General features: G+C 38.1%; 1 long non-coding RNA gene across 2 annotated transcripts; it reads right to left on the bottom strand.

The window, feature by feature from the left end:
• Positions 1–3,801: 3,801 nt before the first annotated feature.
• LOC107789248 (uncharacterized) lies at positions 3,802–23,591 on the bottom strand. Of its 2 annotated transcripts, none has more exons than XR_012698014.1 (2): positions 23,291–23,591; positions 3,802–22,911 (listed from the first exon to the last, which is right to left on the bottom strand). It is a non-coding gene; the product is annotated as an uncharacterized LOC107789248 (long non-coding RNA). The 2 variants fall into 2 exon arrangements; XR_012698013.1 differs by having other exon boundaries at positions 23,231–23,591.
• Positions 23,592–24,435: the final 844 nt, after the last annotated feature.

Consider the following 24,435-nt stretch of genomic DNA (forward strand, 5'->3'; position numbering starts at 1 on the left):
TCAACCTGAACCCTTCCAAATCCCGAACTAGCCATCCCCGCAAGTCATAAAAAAGTAAAAGCACATACGGGGAGTATTATTTAGGGGAACAGGGATCTAGAAAGCAAAATGACCGGTCAGATCGTTACAAAGACACTCTAGTCAAAGTAGTTAAGCAAAGTTAAGATCATACAATTTAAGGTACTTATACAAGAGTCAAAAACTAAGCCTAAGTGTCACAATTAAAGCACTTATTGTTCTCAAGGTATAATAAAGTTAAGATATATTGCTTTCAATTCAATTCATAGCACAAGGTTTACGACTCCTAAAACAATAAAAACTAACTACACCCGGTTCAAATAAAACCCTTGGAAAAGAACTACGGCACAAAGAAAAAACCAAGGGGGGAATTATTATACTACCTACAAAAGAAAATCTTTTTGTCTTTTTCCTTCCGACTCTAATCCCTCAAGACCCGTCGATGATATCCATCGTCGGGTCAAATCGAAAATTTTAAACTTTTAATGTTTTTTTTCAATTTTTTTCTATTTCTACCTACTAAAATAACAAAAACTAAAACTAATATACATACATACATACAACATATCCCCCACCCCATACTTTAAGTTGTGGCATGTCCCCATGACACACAATTAAAAAATATAAGGTAAATGAAACTTTCCTGAACATCTAGTCGGGGTATGAGTCGAAGTCAAGCTCCATTCCTCACCTTTGAACTAATCCGCACATCCATGCAGACATCTTCTTCTCAGCCTTCTTGGGGTACACTCCACACTTATCTTTCTCACTCACCTCAGCTTTCTCTTTCGAGCCCTTCACCGCAGCTGGTTTTCCTTTTTGCACCCCATTTTCTACATTCGTCTTAAACGTCACAGTTTCCTCACCCACTCTAAGCATGAGTTTTCTCTCATGTATATCGAATATCGCTCTACCCGTTACTAAGAATGGTCTTCCTAGGATAAGGAGGACATCCTTATTTTCCTCCATTTTCACCACTATAAAATCCACAGGAAATACGAACTTATCCACCCGAACTAACACATCTTCCACTATCCCCTCGGGTATTAGAGTCGTTTGGTCTGCCAGGTGCAAGGATATTGGTGCATACATTATATCTCCGATCTCTTTTTCTAGTTTCCTGTAAATAGATAGAGGCATTAGATTAATTGAGGCACCAAGATCACATAAAGACTTATCAAAAATAATAGAGCCTAAAGAGCAAGGTATAGTAAAACTCACTGGATCTCCACACTTTTGTGGGAGTTTATGTTGCAATATCGCGCAGCAATGCTCTGTGAGCTTGACCACTGAGGTCTCTTCTATCTTCCTCTTCTTTGTAAAGATCTCCTTCAAATATTTAGCATAAGAAGGCATTTATGAGAGCACTTCTGTGAATGGTAAGTTCACATGAACCTGTTTCAGCATATCCAGAAATCTCTCAAATTGCTTGTCCAACTTTTCTCTATATAGCTTTTGGGGGAAAGGTAAAGCAGGCATATGTTGGCTCTCTTCAGGTTCCTCCCTTGTCAAAGTTTCTCCCTTCTTCTTTTTCTCAGATTTCATCTGGACCTTCTTCTTTTTATCAACATCATTATTCAGCTGCCCTCCACTTTCTTTTTCAAGTTTCACATCATTTTGGGTCGGGGTGAGATCTTTCAACACTTGCCCACTTTTCAAGGTTACAGCATTCACTGTTTCTTTGGGATTTCTCTCAGTATCAGCAAGGAGAGATTTCTTGATAATGATACTGTTGAGGCTAATATTATTGCCTCAGCTGATTTTGGAATGCTGAAGCTCCTTGTCCCTGGGTCTAGAGTTATTTTGTTGCCATGCATTTGCGGTACCCCCAGGTGAACTCCATGAAAAAATGGGGTGCATGTGTCCCATTACATTAAAATTATAGTTTCCCATAGCATTCACTTCCTCAATTGAGGCTTGACACTCATGAGTAGGGTGTCCTCTTCCACATATATCACACGCTACATGAGGCTCACTTTGTATCGAGGCTAAGGTCAGCTTCCTTATTTCTTTAGCCATAGCATCAAGTTGTACCTACACAGATGTGTTAGCATCAACGTGGTGAACACCAGTTGATCTTATTCTTACAGAACTCTCAGAGGGCCACTGATTTGCATCTTTAGACAACTCATCAAGAATTGTAACTATCTCCTCTAGAGTCTTCTTCATCAAAGGGCCTCCAGCTGCATTGCTCAATGTTCTACATGAGGCCGGTGTCAATCCATCCCAAAAGTCCTAGAGTTGCATCCAGAGTTCAATTCCACTATGTTGACATTTTCTAACAATCTCCTTAAACCTCTCCCATGCTTGGCAAAAGTTATGGATTTCTCTTTTAAACTTCCCCATCTTAGTTGAGGAGAAATATTTATCAAGGAATTTTCTGGTCATCTCGTCCCATGTTCTAATCGATCTAGTGGGCAAGCTTCGAAGCCACTACTTTGCATAATCTTTGAGTGTGAAGGAGAATGCCCTTAAGTACACTACATCTCGTGATACACTATTATATTGAAAGGTATTCATAATCTCCTCGAAGTACATTAGATGTGTATTTGGATCTTCGTTCATCTTCCCTCTGAAGACACAAAAATTCTGAAGGGTTTGAAGTAACCCTTGATTCAATTCAAAATTGTTAGCTGCAATTGGAGGTGGTCTCATACTTGATAAGCCTTGATTTTAGACTGGTCTAGCATAATCGCCCAGTGATCTCCTAGGCATGGGAGCTATATTTCCAAACTGGTCTGCAGCCAAGGGTTGATTTTGAGAAACTCCGACCCCTCTTTTCTTCATAGATACTATGTGCTTCTCTGATAGCTGCTTCCTCAGCATCCCGTGCAGCTTTTTCTCATTGTTGTGCTGCCTCTCTTGCAGCCAAATCTACATTATCATCATCGTTTCTAGCCATAGTTTCTTTGGTTGAGGATTGCCCAACCTTTTCTAACGTCTCGGTGAGATTTATTTCCTTCCTCAAATGTCGCATTTGTTTTTCTATCTTGGGCTCGTATGGTAGCACTTCTTTTGCGGAAGCTCGAGTCATGCACCAATCTAACTTGTAACCTGCGCACAGTCAAAGAACACCAAACATAAAAAGGGAAAGATAAAAAGAAAAATTCCTAAATTAGCACTAAAAACTATTTCAAACACTATTGATTTCCAATCCCCGACAACTGCGACAAAATTTGATGAGCGCAAAACACACACATAAATTCTGCTCGCTAATCAAATATAGTATAGTATAATACTGTATCCATAGGGATTGGATTTAAACAGTATTCTCGTAGTTTCTAGATTGGTTGCTATCCAAGATGATCAACATTTGAGATTTATAAGATGTCTAACTAAAATTAACTAGAATCTAAAGCTATTGACTAATGACAATCAAAAGAAGGAATAAGCAAATAAGGTTATTAATGGGAAAAGATAGTGTTTTGATAGGATAGGTTCAAGATAATTGTTTGGGATTTAACTCTAAATAATTCACTTTTAATGTTCAAGTGAGTCTCTCGAATTCACTCAATTATAAGGTCAAATGTTCAGCAAAAACTCCTCTCTCGATTAAGTTTTAACCTCATAGGTTGAACCAATTTAAGCACGTAAAGATATGCAAGAATGCGTAGTGGATTGGTCTTTAGGAAAACCTCTTTCGATTATTCTCCTAACTAGGTTTAATCAATGATTCACCTAGCCTCTTTCGATTACTTAGAAGAATCTATGAACTCAACAAATAATATAATGCAAAGATATCACAAGTTATGCCTCTCTCAATTACATGAACAAGTGAATATAGATGCAATAATTAAATCATCCAAAAATGCTTCAATACATAAAACTAGAGTTATAATCCACAAACAATCATCAATACACAAAATCCAGCAAATCCTAAAGAGAACTACTCCATAGATATGGAGTAATTCATTACAAATTAAATTAAAGTATAGGAAAACATAAATTCGATCCAAACTCGGGTCTTGAGTGAGGAAGGAATGATTAAATCCTTGTGCTTGTGTTCTTACAACTCCTCCTTAGCCCCCTTAGGTCTAAAGTATGTCAAAAAGACAAGAAATTAATATTTTTCCATATATTTATACCAAGTAGGGTCGGGCCCAGACTAAACCACCTTCTCCTAGCCGAAATAGGAAAATAACTCTGTAAATATTACACAGGCGCGCCGCATGGGGCGACGCACCATGCGGGACATTAGTGGGGAAATCTAGAGAGCTGATTTTTTTACTTTACAGGAATTTTGAACTAGCGTCCCGCTACGCATGGCGCGAGGCGGTAGTGTAATTTTCTTAGAGTAATTTTGTTTTCTCATTTTTTGACATCCAAACTTGGTCCTCGACCCCCCGAACACGATCTCGGCTGAATCCTTTGGGCATTTACTCAAACTTTAAATCTCCAAATAGCTCGGATTAGCTCCACAACATCTACATAGCTCAGAAGCACTTCTACAAGAAATAAAATACACAATAAGTACAAAACACTACCAATTCAAGATCAAACATGAATAATGTACAGTGCATTAAAGTACAATAAGTGACTAAAATACGAGATTATAGCATACCATCAAAACCTTCCATTTGAGATCCTACAGGCATAGTACATGTTCAACAACATTCAGTCAAGCTATTAGGTTACCAAAGTGAGCAGTTACTGAAATTGACAAGGGAAGTCCTCCCGAATAATGTCTCAGACATCACACGATCATAAAAAACCAAACATAAATGGCCAAAACGAAATAGGTAGATGAATGCATAACATCATTTTAAATTGACAAGTAGGAATACTGTGATACCCAAGGTTAAGATGTACCCATACCTTTATTAGATTATCATGATAACATCCAAGCCATTTTTTTATTTTTCAGCTAGACATAATCAATATAGACCAAGCATGACTACTATCTAAGGCTCTTTATCTAAGTAATTAGATTAGCATGATGAGATAAGCGCAACCATTAGGGAAGATTAATAGGAGACTACAAGCAAACCAACATGGTGACTTAAACATGAAGTTCTCTTAGCTAAAGGAATGCAATGGTTCCTGAACACTACTGGATTAGCAGAAACAATATGATAAGTGTAGACATAGGTGCAGAAGTCAAATAGGTATCATTCAGCCAATACAACAATATAGATGAAACATACTATCACAAAGCCAAAACAGTCATGAGATGCTAAAACGGTGACACTCATTGCATAACTGGTCCTAACAAGTTGCATCCAGATGTGTGAGCAGACCAACAAGGTTCATTATATGATTTCTTTTATTTCAGACCACCACAATAAACACATGAATCATTTAATCACATTATCATAAACAAGTTATCAATTGGAGTCAAAACGATCAACATGAGAGTGCGAACAGTGGTAAGATTCATTTTATTTAACAAAAACAATGCTACATGATATCATAAGCATAAGGATCAAGATAGCACAGTGCAGCAGGTGTGATATCTTAACAGGATATCAGGAGAAAGCTTAAAAATATAACTCAATCGATTTAGCTAACAGGGTAGGATGGCCATCATTTAACTAACAGGGATAGAACACACATAATATCAACATAAGGTTTGGCTCAGATAATCATAAAAGGTTCAATAGGATTTGTTCATAAGAGTAAAAATAGCGCATAAGCATTTTTACTAATTAAGTCATGACAGGTAAAGTTCAATAGCCATTGAAGACAACACAATTATCAGGAAACCCACTAATATTAAAAGAACATAGTGACATGAATATCAGGTTATAATAAGAAGAACCATACATTATCAAGAACAAACAGGTGATTATCGGGTAAACAACATAAACACAATATTGAATAACTAATTTAAAAAATAAAAGAGAGGGGTTCAGTATACACCGACCTTCTGTGGAGCAACAAACCAAGCAAATGAGATTAGTAATCGTCTAGGAACCCCAAACTCACAACGATCAACTCACGGTGGTTGAACTCGAACATAAATGAAAGAAAGAAAAATAAGAAAATAGATAAGTACTACTAGAACTTAAGCTTAGCAGAAAGTTTGAATTTTTATGCTCTTCATTACTTTTAGTGTATTTTCTGGTGTTTTTAGGTATGTTAGGTGTGAGTATTCAATGCTTTATTCATAGTGGCATTCAAGTCACTAGGGTTCCGTTTGAGTTCAATAGATAGTGGAGAATGACGATTGACAGATGATAATAGCAAGAAGTGGAAAATTAGAATAGAACAGAGGGGAAAATAATGGAGATTTTCGTTATCATGATAATGGAGGAGGAGTCGACCGTTTAAAGAGTGAAGGACCATCGGTCAGAGCTCCATGTCCAGAGGTCACTGCGTTTGACTTCTGGACAACGAATAATGATGATGACATTGAAGATCGATGGTCATGCATGCTTGATTTGAAGGAACAGATAAAGGATAATAGTATTCTCATTTGAACGTTTTAGGTCTAGGGTTTCGGAGATTTGGGAATTTGAATTAGAGTTGTGAAAATGGAAATAATCCGGTGGGATTCGAGGATTGAGGGGACAAAAGGGGTGATTTGGTTTGATTTAGGTGACCTTGCACAAATTTGTGCAAGGTTTTGGATTGATGGGGTTTGTAGAATTGAGAGAAAACTAAGAGAATGGGGAAAGAGGGCGGCGTGTCATGTGGAGGAATGATTAGCGTTAGTGGTGTCTCTTAGGTTAAAAGTGAGATGCAATATGAGTCGTTGGATCATTTGATCAACGGCTCCAATTTTTTGGAGTTTAGAAAAATTGATAAGCATTTATTGTGGAAAAAACGACGATCTTTTGATCTTTGTGATCCAACAGTTGAGATGAGATCCAGCAAAAGTTTAACAATAAAAGAAAAATAGAGATTAATTATGGACCGTTGATGAATTGGATCAATGATCCGGATCATTTTGTATTTCTTTTGTGAGTGTTGGAAAGGGATGGCGTGGCGCATTACCATTGGCTTAGAAGGGGCAGCATGGATTTCCATCTTGGACAGAGGAGGTGGGTTCTGGAAAGGGTCAAGCATTTTGGGCATGTGGTTTGGGCTAAATCAGCTGGGTATGAATTTAATTCATAGCCACATTGAATTTAATTGAACAATTGTAATTGTAGCCTTTTTGAATTTTAACCCCTTTTATAATCAAATTAATTAGACTTAATAAATCCTAATTAAATGTAATCAATTATAATTATCAAATATATTATTAGTTAATTACTGTAATTAATTGGTTAGCAAAATTAATTTGAATACTTTTTCTATTAAATTGTAAAAACTAATTTCGGCTAGTTAAAGTAATAAAGATAATATAGTTACAAATTTGGGACTAAATTATTAAATTAATTGTAATACTTGTTTATTAGATTGTAAAAGTTATTTTAATTGATTAAAGCAGTAGGAGTAGTAAAATAATAAATAATTAAAATTAAATTACTGTTAATTACCGAATTAATATTACTAACAACTATTATACTTATCATACCATTTATATTTTGAGAAAATAGGTATTATTAATTTGAAATTTTGTTACTACATATATTATTGATTAATAAGTGTAAGCGACTAAATTTAAAAGGGGAGGGTCAAAATTGGTAGTTAACAGCTGCCCCTCTTTGGCCAGAGATGATGAAAGAGCTTGTGGGAAAATAAATTGATTTAATAACCAATTGTTTCCTGACTTTAGGCATGTTTTGATCTTTGGCTCTCTTATGAGTTTGTTGTCCCTCATAGCGGTGTAACTTGGTTTGCTGCTTAGAGGAAGTTCCACATTGTAGTGTTTGAACCTGCAAAAAGGATGATACACACATACCTATATATAATAATACAAATACGTTAGAATATAATGTAAATATCCAGGAATGATAATGCATGGCTACCGGCTAGCCGTTATTTGGGATCTTTGGGCGATGGGATGTCTGAATCTGAAGTCTCCGAGCTCTGGAGCATTATTTGGGATGTCGGGATGGGTGTGTGAATCTAACTTGAATCTTAGCCGGGCTGTGTACCATTCCGCAGCTGTCAAAGAAGTTGAATCTCCACGCGATGGGAGTATTCGGCATTGAATTTCCTTGCGACAGGAATATTCGACTTTGAATTTGAATCTCCACGCGATGGGAGTATCTCCTCGCAATGGGAGTATTTGACTTTGAATTTAAATCTCCACGCGATGAGAGTATTTTAACTTTGAAGGTAAAATACATGTAGGCTGCATAAATAAACGTCAATATATTCAAGGTAAAAGCAGAGAAATAAATGAGCATGCCAAGAGGTACTCTTGATTGCAGAACGAATTGTGGTCTTCGAACGGCGGAACGTGTGATGAAATTGCATGGCCTATCCTTCGATTGGGGAAGTTAGAGATGAGGTTTGCAATGATCTATTTGGTATCTCCAATTTGACGGAGTGACGGTGCAATCTGTACAAAGTACTCTGATTGGTAGAGCAGACGATGCGGTATGTACAAAGCGCTTAGGTTAGCGGGGCAGTTAGTTTGGTATGTACAAGGTGCTCTGATTGGTGGATCAGACGGTTTGATATGTATAAGATGCTCCAATGGGAAGAGCAGACGGTTCGATATATATAAGGTGCTCCAATGGCGTCGGAGGCTTGGTTCCGGGATACCTGCAAAGAATTCAAAGTTAGTCCTTAGCTATATGAAAAATGAATTGAATAATAAAGGTGAGATATGGCTCATGAGGTTGTAGCGGGTCTAGTGTTGACTCCGGTGTGATCTGGCATCCCTTGATTCCTTTCAATCCTGCACTCAAAGAAAAATTCTTATTAGGGGAGGAGCGTTGATTTGTGTTGATTGTGGACCTGGTCTTGCCCCGAATCTAGTGAATTATGCCACGAAGTTCGATAGGTGGAAAAGTAGAATTTTCTTAAAAATTATTTTGCAAAATCACTTATGTTTATGGAAAACGCTGTCATTCTGGATTATGACATGTTTAGTCGCCCCTTCTGATGCGAGTATCGTTTCTAGATAGCTTGACTTTGCTGATGTTGTTTTTATGGATATTCCCCTGATGACGCAGTTTCCTGCTGACGTATTTACTTCCTAATCTAGGCAATGCATTATAGAGGCTTTTCCTAAGGTTATGACCGAACCTTTTCATGTTGCCTGCGTATCCAAACAGAATCAGGTCTGAACGTAGTTTGAGGATATGAAATAACGAAGTGATGAAATGATTGAACCTGACTCAGGCAGCCTACGTATCCAAATAGAATCGGGCCAAACTGTAGTTCGATTACAATATATGCAGAATGATAGAATTTTGAAATTATATGGCCGAGTCTGACTCACACAGCCTACGTATCCAAATGGAATTAGGTAAAAACGTAGTTCGATTACAATAAATGGATGAATTCGATATGGATTGCCTACGTATTCCTTCCAAAGGAAATCAAGTCATAGTGCAGTTCCGAATACATGGAAAACATCTTTTGGCTTTCTATTACAAGAGTGGGATTGGGCTCTACGCGGGTTGCCTACGTATCCTACCATGGGAAGTCAGGTCGAGCGTATTTCTGTTTCCTAATCCTAACTCTATTGTCTTTAAATATAGTATCTCTTGATTGCATCTAAATTGATGAGCTTCATACTTACTCTGTCTTCCATTTCTGCTAGGATTTGTGCTTCTCCTGACAATACTCGGTGAACCACATAAGGACCCTGCCAATTTGGCGCGAACTTCCCTTTTGCTTCTTCTTGATGGGGGAATATTTTATTCAAAACCAACTACCTCTGTGTGAATTGCCAAGGTTTCACTTTCCTATTGAATACATTGTCCATCCTATTTTGATACAGCTGACCATGACACACTGTGTCTATCCTCTTTTTATCGATGAGCATAAGTTGTTCTTTTCTAACACGTATCCACTCTGGATCATCTAACTTGGCTTCCTATATGATTCTCAAAGATTGTATCTAGACCTCCGCGGGAATTACAGGTTCTGTTCCATATACCAACATGTATGTCGTTGCCCCAGTAGATGTCCTCATAGTAGTGCGGTAACCAAGCAGGGAAAATGATAATTTCTCATGCCATTGCATGTGATTGTCTACTATCTTTTGCAAGATCATTTTGATGTTTTTTTTGACTGCTTCAACTTCTCCAATCATCTGCGGCCTGTATGCTATGAAATTATGATGGATGATTTTGAACTACTCGCAAATTTCCCTTATGAGATCGCTATTGAGATTGGTTGTATTGTCAGTTATGATTGACTCTAGGATCCCAATTCGGAAGACTATGTTGTTATGGATGAAATCTTCCACCACCTTCTTTGTGACAGCCTTGTATGTGGAAGATTGGATTCATTTAGTGAAGTAATCGATGGCTACCAAAATGAAATGATGCCCATTTAATGTGGCTGGGTCTATAGGTCCGATTACATTCATGCCCCAGCGAAGAACGGCCAAGGAGAACCTATTATGTTTAGCTCATTTGGCGGAACCCGGATGAAATTCCCGTGAATTTGACACTAGTGACACTTCTGTACGTATTGAATGTTGTCCCTTTCCATAGTCATCCAAAAGTATCCGTCCCTCGGAATCTTTTTGGCTAGAGTGAAACCGTTCATGTGAGGCCTGCATGTTCCTGCATGTATTTCTTCTAATAATCTTATTGCTTCAGTAGCATCTACACACCTTAACATAGCCAAGTCCGGGGTCCTCCCGTAGAGGACTTCCCTGTTAAGGAAGAAGTGATTTGCTAGTCTCCTCAATGCTCGCTTTTGACCATTAGTAGTACTCTATGGATACTCTCTTTCCTCGAGGAATCTTTTGATGCCATGGTACCAAGGCTTTCCATCTATCTCTTCTCTATGTGGAAACAATATGCATGCTGGTCTTGAATCTCTATCTCGACGGGGTCGGTGCAATTCTTGTTCGGGTGTTAAATCATGGATGACAAAGTTGCGAGAGCATCTATGAACTCATTATGGATTATGGGAACGTGCTTGAACTCGATCTTGGTAAACTTCTTGCATAATTCCCTTACACAATGCATGTATGGAAGGATCTTGATATTCTTAGTGATCCATTCTCCCTGAACTTGGTGGATCATCAAATCAGAACCCCTATGACCAAAAGTTCCTTAACGTTCATGTCGACTGCCATCCTAATCCCAAGGATGCACGCCTCGTATTCTGTCATATTATTTGTACAGGGGAACCTTATCTTAGCTGCGTTCGGATAATGTTGTCCTGATTCGGAGATTAAGACTGCCCCAATTTCTACTCCTTTGAAATTTGCAGCTCCATCGAAAAACATCCTCTACCTTGAGTATGACTTTGAATTATCTTCCCCAGTGAATAGCACCTCTTCATATATGAAATATGTGGTAAGTGGATTATAGTCCTTATCCACCGGGTTTTCTGTGAGATGATCGGCCAATGCTTGTCCCTTGATAGCTTTATGTGTCATGTACACGATGTCAAACTCACTGAGAAGAATCTGCCATTTGGCTAACTTTTCTGTAGGCATCGGCTTCTAAAAGATGTACTTGAGCGGGTCGAACCTGGATATTAAATATGTGGTATATGCCGACAAGTAACGTCTTAAAGTTTGAGCGATCCAAGTTAAAGCACAACAGGTTCGCTCAAACAAGGTATATCTGGCTTCATATGGTGTGAGCTTCTTACTCATGTAGTATATAGCTTGCTCCCTCTTTCTAGTCTCGTTGTGTTGTCCCAAAACGCATCCGAATGCATTATCCAAGACGGACAAGTATAGTAGCAGCGGCTTCCCAGGTTCCGAAGGAACCAGTACTGGTGGACTCAACAAATATTCTGTGATTTTGTCGAAAGCTTTCTGATAGTCTTCATAGCGGCATCTTTCTTCAATAACTTGAAAATCGGTTCACAGATTACTGTTGATTGGGCTATGAAACTGCTGATGTAATTCAATCTTCCGAGGAAGCTCATCATGTACTTCTTGCTTTTGGTAGGAAGAAAGTCTTGAATGTCCTTGATCTTCGAGGAGTCTAACTCTATCCCCTTTCTGATGGCAATGAAACCTAATAGTTTTCCCGCGAGAACTCCAAATGCACACTTTGCAAGATTCAACTTCAAATTATTCGGGAACTCCAAATGCACACTTCGTAGGATTCAGCTTCAAATTGTACCTTCACAACCATTTGAAGAACTTACTCAAACTGCTAAAATAATCTGCATTGTTACGTGATTTGATGATGACGTCGTTCACATATACTTCAATCTCTTTATGGATCATGTCATGAAAATAGGTCATCATGGCCTTCATGTAGGTGGCACCGGCATTCTTGATATAGAATGGCATGACCTTGTAGCAATATACTCCCATGGAATGGTGAATGTTGTATTCTCTGCATCCTCTTCATGCATTAGAATCTGGTGATATCCAGCAATACAGTCCACGAATGATTCCAATTCATGTTTTGCATAATTGTCAATAAAAATATGGATATTTGGTAAAGGAAAGTCGTCCTTGGGACTGTCTTTGTTGAGATCTTGGTAATCCATGCATATCCTAATCATCCCGTCCTTCTTTGGCACTAGTACGATGTTCGCCAACCAGGTAGGGTAATTGGTGACCCTTACCACATTTGCTTCTATCTGTTTGGTGACTTCTTCTTTGATCCTTAGACACAAATCTGGCTTGAATTTTCTAGGTTTCTTCTTGAATGGTGGCTTGGCAGGATCGGTGGGCAATCTATGCGAGACGATGTCAATACTTAATCCAGGTATGTCGTCATACGACTAGGCAAATACATCGATGTATTGTCGGAGGAGCTTTACCAAGTTTTCCTTCTGTTCTACCTTCAGGTGGATGCTGATTCAGATTTCTTTGACATTTTCTTTACTTCCCAGATTGATTACCTCTGATTCCTCGAGGTTAGGCTTCTTCTGACTTTCTAGCTGTTCGATTTCTTGCGGTAGATTCTCGGGCATCATACTCTCGTCGTACTTTTCGTAGTCCGGATTATTTTGCTCGAAGGTTTTGTTACATGTCATAATCGCGGAACATGATTTTTTATTAATTTGATTGTTGAAATGAAAAATTGAGTTTGAATAAAGACATATAGATTTGCAATGATTTTCAAGAAAATAATTCTTTTATTTCATCAAAAGGAATGTCTTAGTGTTCAAAGAAGCGATTTAACAAAAAAGCACAGGCATAGTTCAAGCCTTAATTAACCATGCAGTTTTCAAAATTACTACAATTCGCACTACCAAGACTCCTGATGAACTAGAGATGTATTGGCTGTCCAGTTCTACAAGGTCTCTTCTAGTTCGGCATCCCGAATTGTTGGTGTCTTGACATGAACAATCTTCACATCCCGTCGATAATATCCTCTTCTTGTGTTAAGCTCTAACCCGTGCCTAGAACATGCTCTAGTACGAAAACCTTCTTCCCAAGGTTACCATTGTAGGTTCTTCTAGTTGTAGGTTTTCCCCTTAGGTTGAATTGGCTCAGTTATCCCATCTGACTGGGCTCAAAACTCGTATCCTGGTATGTACCCATATGCTGATTTCATCTTGTGACCTTGTTCACTCTTCCCTATTTCTGTTGCATGCATGATCTCGACTGCATGGAAAGTAATCCCATCCAATCCTTCTATAAAAGGAACCACGTGTTCCAAATAAGCTGACCGGCTCCATTCCCCATGTATCACAATTTCCTGGAAATACCATTTGAATTTCATACACTGATGGAAAGTGCAAGGAATTGCCCCTGCCATGTGTATCCAAGGCCTTCCTAGTTGCAGATTGTATGAAGACGAGATGTCCAACACCTAAACAATATCGGGAACTCAGCTGGTCTAATTTGCAAGGCTATGTAGATTTCACCGATGACATCTTTTTGTGACCCATCAAAAGTCTTCACTCTCACATGGCTTTCTTTTACTTCCCTCAAATGGATGCCTAATTCCTGCAACATGGAGAACAAACAAATGTTTACTCCAGATCCCCCATCGACAAGTACTCGAGATACGACTTTGTCTCCACACTTGAAAGTGATATGTAGACACTTGTTGTGATCCATTCCCTCCATAGGAAGTTTATCTTTCCAAAAGGAAATCTTGTTCGCATCCACCATCTTCCCAATAGTTGCTCCTAGTATCTCGCTGGTGGTATTGTCTGGCACACTCACCCTACTTAGCACCTTTACCAGAGCTTCCCTGTGACTATCGGAACTCATCAACATGTCCATAATTGATATGTGGGCAGGGGTCTTCCTCCGTTGCTCTTCTATAGAGTATTCTATAACTGGCATCTTCCTCCAGAACGCTTTTGCCTCTACATCATTTATGTTTCTCCTCTAATTCTATTCCCTATTCGGATTTCGTCAATTCACTTCTTCTAGAGTGTAGCCCTTTCCAAACCTAGTCATACCACAAGCGGTTACTGTATCTGTCATCTTGCCTTTTCCTTTTGACTAATAAGTCCACAAAACTTCTTTATACTCTTGATTCCCTTCATCTCTAATGGCTACGACGGGCCGTTGTTGGTATGTTTGAACCATCATAGGGGGTTTTAGTTATACGGTGATCAATGGAGTTGCCCAAGGAGGTGTCCTTGTTGCTTCGGTAATAGTCCCTTTTAATTCATAGTCTTTCTCCAAGGTAATCGTGTTGGCTCTTTGGTTTCTGTGGTTTGGTAGTGGGTTATGGCTTACATTCGGTGGAGCTGGGGTGCATTGGATACCTCCACTCTTAATCAGCATTTTAAATCTCATTCTTTAAACCATAACAATCCTCGATGTCGTGCCTGAGGAGGTGCATTGCTTGCGTCGAAATGTTTGGTGGATTGGTCAGGGATTCTTCCCTCCACCGGGTATATCAGTCCGGCTCTTCTCATCCTGTCAAATAATTGGGCTAAAGGCTCAGCAATTGGAGTGAAATTTCTAGGGTTTCTTGCTTCAAAGTTTGGACGTAGTTTGGGAGCATATGCGGGTCTATTGTGGTGGGTGGTGGTTTGAACGGGAGCATATGGTCATGGTGATTTTAGGTGTATATTGGCTCTGTGTGGGTTGTAGTGGGGTAGGGTATTGTAGTATGGTTGGGCGTTAAATACTAGGGTATAAGTGGGTTGGTTTGGAGGATCAGTGTTTGCGGGGTAGGCATTGGTTCAACGAGGAGGACTTTGTTGATAATTGGGAACACTTGTCGTCACCTCTTCTATCTTCTTCTTTCCACTACCGATAGAACCGGACTATATAGCCTTACTAGTAGCTTGTAGCGTGGCCACTGGCTGTATCTTCCCTGACTTAATACCTTCTTCCTGGAAATCTCCCATCTTGACTAGCTCGGGGAACTTCTGGCCCATCATTCCCATCATCTTTTCGAAGTAGATTCCTTCTTGAGCATGGATAAAATATTTGGTCAGCTCGTTATCGTCCAGCGCAGATTGTACTCTAGCTGCCTCTGACCTCCAACGACGAGCATATACTTGAAATGACTCAGAGGGCTTCTTCTATAGGTTTACCAAAGAGAACCTATCTGGGGTGATTTCAGTGTTAAATCTGAAGCGATTCATAAAATCTTCAACCATATCTTACAATTCTTTCCAGTTCATGGGGTCCTGCCTAGGTACCAAGTGAGTGCTTCCCCAGTCAGACTTCTTATAAACAGTTTCATCCTCAACTTCTCATTTCTTCCTACTGCCACCAACTTGTCATAGTACGCCCTCAAGTGAGCGTGGGGATCACCTGTTCTATCAAAGATATCAAACTTCGGGGGCTTGTACCCTGTTGGCATATCAACATCAGGGTGTATGCATAGGTCTTCAAAATCCAAGATCTTGCTCCCTCGAGCAACTTGCAGGTTCTTCATTTGTATCCTTAGTACCAGTAGTTTTTCAGACAATGATTCATCCTCTTTGGACTTTCCCTCTCTTTCCATTTCACCATATTGCTCTATCTCATAAGGTAATTCTGACCGTGATGGGCACGGTAAAAGTAGGCTCAGATGCGCTATATATGGGTGGAACATACCGCTCATGGGTGGCGGTGTGTGCCATAGGTATATACTGTGTGTGGTTGTTAGGGAAAGTGACATTGTCATGAGGAGGGGTTTGGATCAAATTGGTCGTAGTCGGCAGAATTTGTGGAGCTTGAGCATAATTGGGAACATAATGTGTATGTATATGAGGGTTTGGTGCATTTGCAGGTATCACTGCGGTATGACTTGAGTAATGGCGGGGTTTGTGGTGATAGTAGTCAGGATTTTAGTAGGTTGTCAGGTTGATGAAGAAAAGTGGTCGGGGATTGAATCTAGTGATGGAAAAGGATGTGGTTGTGGAAGCGTCGGCATGTCCAGGTGTGCCAACTCCCAGATTTGTTGTACCTCCTTCATTAATGACTCCATCTCTTGTTCCATTTGTCATTCCGAATTTCATCCCTTCCCTTTGATCCCCCTGGGTTATCGGCGACCACCAAAGCATTTCTAGTCAAGTCATCTATAGTAGTGATCTTCCTTTTGGACCTTAGGTTATATAGTGGCTCGGGTAGTTTATATATCAACACAAATCAACCTATGTTTCAGGGATAAATAAATAAAGCAATAAAGCAGGAAAGAAAAGAAAATAAAAGTTAGTTTCAGGGATTGCATAGATATAATCACATAGAGCAGTTAGTCCACATATTCAAACAAGCACGTTCCTAAAATATTTAAGGACCTCTCTTTGTTGAAAGTAGGCCTATATCGCGAGCTTATGACAAACAAACAGATTTTGACACATTAGGATCCGTAGCAAACTTAATTTTTCATTGATGCAATTTGCTAGTTACGAGTGGGTAACAAGGCTTCATTACTGATATAAAGATGGGAGGACAATTTTTGCTGGCTACAATATGGTTTTCTTTGGTTTACAAAGGTTGCATGGGCTTATAGAATCTTCCATAGGGAATGAAAGGTACAAGAAGGAAATCAACCAACAATTTAATAGTCGTCCTCGGAGTCTCCTCCCAAACTCTCTTCTTCTGGATCTTCCTAAACATCCTCTTCAACCTCCTCCCATCCTCATCATGGTTGTACTATGGTTTCTTTTCTAGATCCTCCTTTGGTTCTATCTCAGACTCGATCTGTATGTATTCAATTATCTGGTTGTCATCATCCAGTAGCGGTAGCATATGGTCGACTGATCCCAGAACTAAATGTTTATGCATGGTAGTGGTGACAAGATAGTGAGGCAGGATCTCGTGGTATATCTGTAAGGCTGCTACTGAGTTCTCTAATCCAGCTAATCCCTCCCTACTGAGCCTGGCCAATTCATCTTCTTCATTGATCCACACAAAATACTCGGGCGTGCACCATGAGTTTTGCCCTATACCCATTGTGATCTGGTCATTCCACTCATCCTGGAGCCTTCTTTTGATATTGATATGCCCCTTCCTTTGTAGGAAAACTAGAAGTCCTAACAATGTTAGAGAAAAGGTGAGGGGGAGAAGGCTCTCCCATGTCGCTTGATCACACTGGAATTACTAAAGATGCAAATCATAGCCCTCCCGATGCCAAAATATGTCAAATAACAGGTCCAGGCTCATCCATCCATCCTCGATATTTCTCAAGTTCTTGTTGCTCCTCAAGCCCTGTGCGTGGAGGAACCTATGGCCTGACATGATGACCGACAGTATAGGATTCCATCTGGCGGATGGTAACTCAGTGAAACTGGTAACTTCCTCGAGTGTTGGTGTCAGCTCACAATCAACAAACTTAAAGACCACCTTGGTTGGGTCCCATAACTCTATCAATAACTTGGTGAGTACCCTGTCCGCTCGGATGTTCATTAGTGCAGTCAGTGCTCCCAGATGCGTTCTGATTTTATCTCCGTGTTCTCGTAGGTTATTCCTCCACTACTGCTTCAATTTGTGAGGTTCTCCCATGACCATGCTTATTTTCGGGACGTTGCGGTTGATTTCCATCTAAAAGGGGTAAAAGGCTTGGTAAGTATTTTTGCTCTAAATCCTTAGTGTCTTATTTGGATTGATTTGTCATTCCATAGAGGGCATGTCGTTGGGTGAATAACATGTTGACATTACGGTGGATTTTCCTAATTGTGAGTCAATACCAAGGATCGACCCACCTAGGGTTTATGCAGCATGACCTATGTCACTAGGAGTAGAGTGTTTCCTAAATTTTGGATTTGGATTGAATAACTGGGAGACGTTATGTCAGTTGGCTTGACAAGGTCATTCTCTGAAACTATAGAGTTTTGAAAAAAGGTTTTAGATGGGTGAAAAGACAACCCTTGTGTGAGATTGTGTGTGATTGTGTACAGTCAAGACTCGATTGGAAAAATATGATGATAGTGTATAAAGCAATAATAAATAATTATGAATATTAGCAACAGATAGATAAACATATTTATAAATTCATATAAAGTGTAAACAAATAGGATAAAATGAGTAAACAAATATTTGATGGTTAAATGTAATTAAAGCAGATTATAACAAAAATCCCAAAGTTCAAGTCTAGCCTAAGTCCGCTAAGGTCAGAACCTAAGTGTAAATCCCTAGTGGAGTCACCATGTTGATGCACCTTACTTTGCACAGGTCAAAACAAAATACAACTAATGATTCTTCAAAGTTGATAAAAGAGAGTCGCCACCTAATATTTAAGGTATACTAGGGTACCTATAAGTCTATGATAATTAGTATCCTAATGGTCTGCTAACTGGTGAGATTTAGATAAGGTTTCTAGTTATTCTAAGGGGAAGGGGTTAGGCATCCCTTAAAATCTACCTAAGGTAGTTCCTTAAACTTAGGCTAGGTTTGGGAAAAGAAAGGTCTATATTCTGGTTGCTTAGTGGTTAAAGTTTCTAAGTAAGATTTATGAAAAATATTTTAGGTCTTGTTTGAAAACTTATTTTTTGGTAAAAGGTCGTGTATTTCCTTTTAAAAGTGTGATATATGTTTGTGAGACTTGATAACTTATAGAACAAACGATTACCTTGAAAAAAATATGTTTTTGGTGGAAACGGATATACCTTGTTTGTTTTAGAAAACTGCTTTGGTAGAAGGCCTTTGCATTTTCAAACTTGTTTGTTGTTTCTTGCAACCCCAGTTATATGGGTGCTTTTATTTCTTTTTGAAACTGTTATTTGTATTATACGTGATCCACTTGATGTTTTTCCAAGGGAACTTTGCTTTTGTTTTCGAATCTATAAGTCTTGATTTACCTATGTTTCCTAAACAATCAAGATATCAAAAGATTATTCAATGATAAGGTTAGTTCCAAAGATATATATAAAGTAGCAAATAATAATGACTATCACTTAAGGGTAAAATAAAAGAGAGTTGGACTCTTAATGATCGGGTCGGTAAGAAAACCAGGCCCAGCGGTATCAACGATGGACTCAGCAGGTGAAGAGGAAATGGCCTGGATCCTGAACTTGGGCCTGAGCTCTAAATGGACTCAGCACGGCCAATTCGAATATGCATAAAAACAAAACAAGGAAATAATTAGTGTATGTCGAGATAAGATAAGGTAAGACAAAATTTAAAAATTAATAATAATAAAGAGCTAAGGAACACAGTAAAGCCTTTTTTATTTGTGCTAACCCTATGAGGATTAATTAAAGTTAGTGACCAAGGACTTAGAGTGAACCATATTTATAGATGAAATCTCCCTATGGACACTTGATACTTTAGAATTCACAGTGGTCTCATGGACCCTGAGCAGTGCTTGTACCGGGGAGGGATACCTCAACCATAAATCAAGCTCACACCAAAATATCTTTGGTCATCAACTTTTACTCTTCCTCAAAGGCTTGGACACAAACAAAGTGGCAACTTACCAGTTTCAATTAGTACATAATATAAAAGGTCAAATGCAAAAGGTTCCTCCACACAGAGGTATCAATAACAAACAGTTATATAAGATATCACAAGTATCTTCATAGTACAAAGGCATGAGTAACTCATAATCAACACAACATCAACCTGGGAACACTTATATCAGAATGAGTATAGAGACATGGCATCACATGTGGATTATTAAAGTGACAACAATGTCAAGGGCCCTAAGACATCACAATATGTATAGAGTCACTGCTAGGACATACTCAGGCAGAATCACAAACACAGGTAATTGATTGCAAACAGACATGCTTTATTACTTATAACTCCAAGCTCAGAAGTGTTATTAGGCAATCTAAATTATTAGTAACTTATAGAGATGGGAACATGCTTTTGTTCCATTGATTCTACTAAAGGCTCAATGCTTCAGAACTCCCTTAAGTAGGTTTAGGTCACAAGAACAATTCACAGGTATCCTAATAGTTTCAGCACAGAGCAGAGCAAGCATACGTCCAACGAATACCTCACATCATTAAACACTTAGGCTAATAACTTCACCCAGACTTCCCAAAGAATATGCCAACCAATCAGATCAGCAGAGACATCAAAATACATGGGAAAGATAATTTTAATTTTCTTCATACCTAATGGGCATGATATATAGTTGTGACAGTGTAAAGTCTAATAAGTTTTCAAATTGCGAGACCCAAATAGCACTTAGATTCATGATTAAGTTCTTCTATACATAGTGATGTCAAACAGACATGAGACAGTAAGTAGAGATATTCATTCTCACTTTGTTAAAGCATGACAAACATATCATAACAAGTTGACTTAAACATGTAAGTAATTTTACTAATAGGTTACACCAACAAAAATTCCATTTTAGATCCTACGGGCATAGTACATGTTCAACAACATTCAGTCAAGCTATTAGGTTACCAAAGTAAGCAATTACTCAAATTGACAAGGGAAGTCTTCCCAAATAATGTCTCAGACATCACATGATCATGAAAGAACCAAACATAAAAGGCCAAAACCAAACAGGTATATGAATGTAGAACATCATTTTAAATGGACAAGTAGGACTACTGTGGTACCCCTAGGTTATGATGTACCCACACCTTCATTAGATTATCATGATAACATGCAAACCATTTTTTTTTCCAGATAAAGGCATGCAATAGTTCCTGAACACTACTGGATCAGTAGAAACAACAAGATAAGTGTAGACATAGGTGAAAAAGTCAAATAGGTATCATTGACCCAATACAGCAATATAGATGACACATAGCTACAATCACAAAGCTCAAACAGTCATGAGATAGTAAAATAGTGACACTCATTGCATAATTGATCCTAACAAGTTGCATCCAGATATGTGAGTAGACCAACAAGTTTCATTATATGATTTATTTTATTTCAGACCACCACAATAAACTCATGAATCATTTTATCACAGTATATCATAAACAAGTTATCAATTTGGAGTCAAATAGATCAACATGAGAGTGTGAATAGTGGTGAGAATCATTTTATTGAACTGAAACAATGCAGTATGATATCATAGGCATAAGGATCAAGATAGCACAGTGCAGAAGGTGTGAGTTCTTAATAGAATATCAGGAGAAAGCTTAAAAATATAACACAATCGATTTAGCTAATAGGGTAGGATAGGGTTGTTCAAAATTGAACCGTAACCGTTAACCAAACCGAATCGATGGCTAATTGGCTTATTGGTATCGGATTATCGGGGTAATAGTTGGTAAATAGATTGAGATTTTATAATTAACGGCTTAACGGTTTGGGGCGGGTTACTCAATTTTATTATTGGATAAACCGTTAACCCGTTAAGAATTTTTATATTTACACTTTTACCCCTATATATATAAAGTACTATTGAAACCCTAACTGACTTTTCGCCACATGACTTGTCTGACATCCTTTAGCTTTGGTTGTTGCTTCGGACTGATGAATTGATGATCCTGGACACTAGCTTCATGGGGGTAACACATGTAAAGGACCAATTAAGAGTAATCTAATCACCAAACCAACTAGTGAAATCAAGAACAATGGAAGTCCTCATATGGAGTCCCACAATGGAAAGGTATAAAAGCCAGTGAACTATGCAGCTTTGATTGATGAGGCCAATCCATCGTCATATGGCAAATTATACCCCCACTAACATATATATATCTTTAATTATGCCTATTAACTTTATATGGATCTACTTCCTCTTAAGACTTCAAACGGATTTATATATAAACACACCACCTAGATGTACATGCTTGATTGTATATACGTTTTCAATCAGTTTGACCAATTTTCAGTCTTTCTTTTTTTTTTTGACATGAAACAATTAGCTATGCAACCAAAAGAAATACTTATAATAAGTGCATTAGTGCAGTATAAACTACAAAGTGTTAATAGATTCTATCATATCGCAATAAATGTTAACAATCCTGGTAAACTAAAGTGTAGTACATACTAACGAGGAAGTCGAGTCACTTTATCAGGTTTGACCATTTGGTATTCATAAGACTAGGATTGTTCAAAAAAATTCTATTCGACTTAGCCGATAAACCGCTCGACAATTACCCGATAATCGTTAATCCAATATCAATATGCCCATTGTCTTATTGGATGGCTAGCAGATTACTACATTTATAATCTGATAATCGATAAGCCGAACCGTTAAGGGTAATTATCCGTCCGATAAGCGCTCCTAGGGTAGGATGGCCATCATTTAACTAACAGGGATAGATAATCATAAAAGTATCAACATGATTTGTCCATAAGAGTAACAACAACAAGAAAGCATTTTTACTAAATAAGTCATGATATGTAAAGTTCAATAGCCATTGAAGACAACACAATTATCAGGAAAAAAACACTAACATTCAAATTACACAGTGACATGAATATTAGGTTATAACAAGAAAAACCACACATTATCATGAACAAACAGGAGATTATTAGGTAAACAACATAAACATAAAATTGTATAACTGATTTAAAAAATAAAAGAGATGGGGTCAGTATACACTGACCTTCTGCGGAATAACAAACCAAGCAAATGAGATTAGTAGCCGTCTAGGAACCCCAAACTCACAACGATCAGCTCACAGTGCCTGAACTTGAATAGAAATGAAAGTAAGAAAAAGGAAAAGTAGATAAGTACTACTGGAACTTAAGCTTAGTAGAAAGTTTAAATTTTTATGATCTTCTTTACTTTTAGTGTATTTTCCAGTGTTGTTAGGTGTATTAGGTGTGAGTATTCAATGCTCTGTTTATAGTGGCATTCAAGTCACTAGGGTTCCGTTTGAGTTCAATAGATAGTGGAGAATGACGATTGATATATAATGATAGCAAGAAGGGGAAAATCAGAAGAGAAGAGAGGGAAAAAACAGTAGGAATTTATATTAGCATGATAATGGAGGAGGAGTCGACCGTTTTAAGAGTGAAGGACAATCGGTAAGAGCTCCATGTCTAGAGGTCATTGTGTTTCACCTTTGGACAATGAATAATGATGATGAGATTGAAGATCGATGGCCATGCATGCTTGATTTGAAGGAACGGAAAAAGGATGGTATTCTCATTTTTACATTTTAGGTCTAGGGTTTCGGAGATTTGGGAATTTGAATTAGGGTGGTGAAAATATAAAGAATCCGGCGGGATTCACGAATTGAGGGGGACAAAAGGGGTGATTTGGTTTTATTTAGGTGACCTTGCACAAATTTATCCATGGTTTTGGATAGATGGGGTTTGCATAATTGAAAGAAAACTGAGAGAATGGGGAAAGAGGGCGGCAGGTCATGTGGAGGAATGATTAGGGTTAGTGGTGTCTGTTAGGTTAAAAGTGAGAGATGGAATATGAGCCGTTGGATCATTGGATCAACGACTCCTATTTTTTTAGAGTTTAGAAAAATAGATAAGGGTTTATTGTTGACGATCAATTTTGACCCTCCCTTTTAAAATTAAATTATTTATACATAATGATTTGCCATAAATGTGGTTGAAATATTTTGTAATCAATAATACCTATTTTCATATAAATATAATAGAAAATTAGTAATTAATAGCGTTAAATTAATAATTCGGTATTAATTAATTTTAAAATATATGACCCTTACTATTTTGAAGCTATTAAAATAACCTCTATATTTTGATACATAAGTTTTACAATTAATTTGATAAATTAATCTTTGATTTTTAGTTATATCTCTTATTATTTAAATTAATCAGGAATTAATTTCATAATTTGGTAATTAAATAATTTTAATAGATAATCAATTAATTACAGTAATTTATAGTGTATTTGATGATTATAGTTTTATCACATTTAATCAGAATTAATTAAGCTTAATTAAGTTAATTTTAAAGGGGTTAAAAGATTAAAAGGCTACAATTGCAAATACCTATTTAAACACGATGTGGCTATTTGATTAATTAAAATCAGCCGAAAATACAAGCCCAATCCTGCCTGACCCGGTCCGAAATTACCCCCTCTCATCCACCTTGACAATCTGCCCCAACCCCTGAGAACCAATAGAATCGTGCCACGTCACCCCTTGCTCTTACTCACAAAACAACCATACTTGATATGGGCTGTCGATCCAAATCATCGACGGTCCGTGTTTATTTTTGCTTTTCCC

The sequence above is a fragment of the Nicotiana tabacum genome, chromosome 13, assembly GCF_000715075.1.
Source record: "Nicotiana tabacum cultivar K326 chromosome 13, ASM71507v2, whole genome shotgun sequence".
NCBI classification, from domain to species: domain Eukaryota; kingdom Viridiplantae; phylum Streptophyta; class Magnoliopsida; order Solanales; family Solanaceae; genus Nicotiana; species Nicotiana tabacum.